Consider the following 4,696-nt stretch of genomic DNA (forward strand, 5'->3'; position numbering starts at 1 on the left):
CAACTCTAGACCTATCACTGGCTGAGGGAGCAACCAAGGTGGGAAGGTCCCCAAGAATACAGCGGCCTCCATCATTCTTAAATGGTAGAAGTTTGGAACCACCAGGACTCTTCCTAGAGCTGGCCGCCCGGCCAAACTGAGCAAATGGGGGGAGAAGGGCTTTGGTCAGTGAGGTGACCAAGACCCCGATGGTCTCTCTGAAAGAGCTCCAGAGTTCCTGTGAAGATGGGAGAACCTTCCAGAATGACAACCATCTCTGCAGCATGCCACCAATCAGGCCTTTATGGTAGAGTGGCCAGACGGAAGCTACTCCATAGTAAAAGGCACATGACAGCCAGCTTGGAGTTTGCCAAAAGGCACTTAAAGGACTCTCAGACCATGAGAAACAAGATTCTCTGGTCTGATAAAACCAATATTAAATTATTTGGCCTGGATGCCAAGCGTCACATCTGGAGGACACCTGGCACCATCCCTATGGTGAAGCATGGTGGTGGCAGGATCATGCTGTGGGAATGTTTTTCAGCGGCAGGGACTGGGAGAATAGTCAGGATTGAGGGAAATATGAACGGAGCAAAGTACAGAGAGATCCTTGATGAAAACCTACTCCAGAGTACTCAGGACCTCAGAATGTGTCGAAGGTTCACCTTACAACATGACAACGACCCTCAGCACACAACCAAGACAACGCAGGAATGGCTTCGGGACAAGTCACTGAATGTCCTTGAGTGACACAGCCAGAGCCCGGACTTAAACCCGATCAAACATCTCTGGATAGACCTTAAAATGGCTGTGCAGCGACGCTCCCCAGACAACCTGACAGAACTTGAGAGGACCTGCAGAGAAGAATGGGAGAAACTCTCCAAATACAGGTGTGCCAAGCTTGTAGCGTCATACCCAAGGAGAATCAATGCTGTAATCTCTGCCAAAGGTGCTTCAACAAAGTACAGAGTAAAGAGACTGAATACATATTTCAGTGTTGTTGCTTTTTTTATGAGAAAACAAATCTAAAAACATTTTTTTGCTTTTTCATCATGGGGTATTGTGTGTAGATTGATGAGGGGGGAAAAAAGATTTATTAAATTTTAGAATAAGGCTGTAACGTAACAAAATGTGGAAAAAGTCAAGGGGTCTGAATACTTAGCTACCTCAATTACGTACCCCTGCACATCGACTAGGTACTGGTACTCCCTGTATATAGCCATGTTATTTTGTCCTCCCTATATATATCCATGTAATTTTTACTCTTTATTTCTATTCATTATTCACTGGGCATTTATTCCTCATGTCACTATTTATATTTTTTATTTGATCTTATCTTTAACTCTGCATTGTTGGAAAAGGACCTGTAAGTAAGCATTTCACTGTTAGTTTTCACCTTTTGTCTATGAAGCATGTGACAAATACAATTCGATTTTACCGTGAGCTGATGCCAGCTGCCAATGTCCGATGTTGATCCTCTGGTATTTCGGTATGGTGAGAGGAAAGGACGTCATGTCTCCATGTCTCCAAAAACATCTGGAATGTTGGTCCTCATGAACTGTATGGAAGCAGCAATGTGTTGGGGAGTGTAAACCATTAGTACCACAGTTATTACATCAACATAACTATAGTTTGTTAATGATAACCATCTCCATAGTTACCTATCAATGATGACAGCCTTTCTAGAATCCACCTTCACCTGGTTTTCCTCCAGGAAGTCAGAGTTAGCGATGACATCTAACACCGAACCCAAACCCGCTGCGCGTGTGCGCCATCCTGCATAAATTTATTTTGCCCCACTGGCAGCTTTGTCTGCCAAGTAGGATGCCACTCCATATTTATGACTTAAAAATGGAGGAGGGAAAACTTGGTTTTGAGGCACACAAATCAAATGAAAGTCTTACTTATCAAATGCAACAACCTTACCTTACTGTAAACAACCAAGTCACAAACCTATAGTATATAAACTATTTACTATTTACATTTTTTTAAATTTTTTTAAATAGGACTTCTCCTCAGTGTACAGTATGAAATTATCTCTTTATGGTTAACCTATGAAGGAGGCTCCAATGACTACAGCTTTCTTTCCCACACAGAACTGGTGGATCTCCTTCTCGTCCTCGTAGCTCTGCAGTATCCTCACTCCCTCCAGCTCAGAGCCAGGACAGCTCAGAGGCCTCGCCTTTAGAGAGGCAGGAATAGAGGGAGACGTGGGTAAAACAACAGCTAACATGCTAATATGCTAGCATAGGACAGAGCAGTAGATAGGCATACAGATTCAGTAGTTTGACATTTAAAATTCAAATGGTCACCAATTCAAATTAGAATGTGATTGTCATGGAAAATATGGTGACAAACGTTGTAGGCCTATAGCTATTGGTGTCCTTTAGGAGTGGTTTCTTTGCAGCAATTTGACCATGAAGGCCTGATTCACAGTCTCCTCTGAACAGTTGATGTTGAGATGTTTCTGTTACTTGAACTCTGTGAAGCATTTATTTGGACTGCAATTTCTGAGGCTGGTAACTCTAATGAACTTATCCTCTGCAGCAGAGGTAACTCTGGGTGTTCCATTCCTGTGGAGGTCCTCATGAGAGCCAGTTTCATCATAGCGTTTGATGGTTTTTGCGATTGCACTTGAAGAAACTTCTTGAAGTTCTTGAAATGTTCTGTATCGACTGACATTCATGTCTTAAAGTAATGATGGCCAGTTGTTTCTCATTGCTTATTTGAGCTGTTCTTGCCATAATATGGGCTTGGTCTTTTACCAAATAGGGCTATATTCTGTATACCCCCCTACCTTGTCACAACACAAATGACTGGATCAAACGCATTAAGGAAAAACATTCAACAAATTAACTTTTAAGAAGGCACACCTGTTAATTGAAATGCATTCCAGATGACTACATCATGAAGCTGGTTGAGAGAATGCCACGAGTGTGCAAAGTTGACATCAAGGCAAATGAGTGGCTATTTGAAGAATCTCAAATATAAAATATATTTGTTTACCACTTTTTGGTTACTACATGATTTCATATGTTATTTCATAGTTTTTATGAATTCCCTATTATTCTATAATGTAGAAAATAATAAAAATAAAGAAAAACTCTTGTATGAGTAGGTGTTCTAAAACTTTTGACCAGTAGTGTACATAATTTTCTCAACGTATTTACTTACTTGAATAGGTTCTCCCAGCCATGTGGATGATTGGAAACAAGGCAGCAACGTTTGTTTGTCACCAGAGCGTTATAGAGCATATTACTGTATACCTGTGAATAAATTCATGAAATGGAGAATGGATTAAACTGATTACCCATTTATAACCAGACCTTCATACAAACTTGCTGTCCTGAATTCTTGACGCACAGTCGAAGGTGCTGCTATATGCTGCCAGCACACCCAAAAGCGAGCCACTCTGGGCGCCTAAGCAGCACGCGACAATTTACCGTGTGCTCGTGTACATGAGCCGCAGGCCTACAATGGAATAATATATTTTGTATCTTACAGTTACAGCAAAAGTAATATAATATTAACAATCTATCCGATTGTGTGATGGGTGTGTGATAAGATCTTAATGTCCATCTTGCAGGTCAGACTCCAGACACACCATCCCAGTGACCTGTAAGAAGCTTGACCCTGGCATTGACTCATATCTGCAATGGGGGAAAATCATATTCCGCAGGGAAAATGTAAAAGGAAGGTTATCTCTGTATTTTTTTCCCACAAATAAGATAATGCAAAGAGGATGGATTAAAGAAGCCATTATTTTTTACATTAAAAGCAAATGCTGTCAAATGGGGAACCATTCTCTCCAAGCACTTTTGTGTTTTCCATCCGATGGCGATGAGATTGCGTGCACTGTCAAAATTGCGAACATAGTTTCCTAGAACAGGCCATTAATTTTCTAAATAACAAACTTTGCTCACCTGTTGTCCTGCCAGGCAATGCACTAGTCCCGAGAAAATGAAACATTGAACGTATCAGACTGTACAATACCGTTGATCGGCTCTTTTATTTTTTAACCAAAGAGTCGTTCGCGCGTGCATCCCAGTCTGTCACGGCGCTGATGGTCCCGAGACGTCCGAGACCTTTTCTACCCACAGCAGCACCAAGAGCCAAACCAAGCTGAACTCGTTTTATCCAAGGGAAATAACATAGCTATATAATCCATACAGTCATACCCCACACCTCCTCTGCACTACACCGCTGATTCAAATAACCAGAGTTGGTTGCACCCAGTATGGGCCCAAGGACCGAGTTTGGGAAATCCTGTCATAGCCCAATATTGTAGCCTACTGGATTTTAAGCCTATCAGTCCATGCACAACCATACATGTAAATTCCAAATAAATTTAATTTACGGAGGATTATGCCTAATAGATTAGGAAAATAAGGAGTCAATATGGATGAGGGAGTAATTATAACTACTACACAAGATAGATATGTATTGTGCAGTAGTAGCCTAATTAGCGGTCATGTATGCAATAACCACACATACCATATATAGGAGTTACAAAATCAATTGCGTGGCCTAATATCTACCATGACCACAAGAAGTCGCCCTTTTCAACACAAAAATCAACCTGCGTCTATTTTGTCTGGTACGTTTCAGGAAAAAAACGATTCCCATAACGCTTTATGAATGAACAGAGGCGGGGCGATAAATTCATGACGCACACTTCAGTGAGTGTAGCTGCACCCGCGTTGACAGCGTAAATATC

The sequence above is a fragment of the Oncorhynchus clarkii genome, chromosome 24, assembly GCF_045791955.1.
Source record: "Oncorhynchus clarkii lewisi isolate Uvic-CL-2024 chromosome 24, UVic_Ocla_1.0, whole genome shotgun sequence".
Taxonomy (NCBI): domain Eukaryota; kingdom Metazoa; phylum Chordata; class Actinopteri; order Salmoniformes; family Salmonidae; genus Oncorhynchus; species Oncorhynchus clarkii.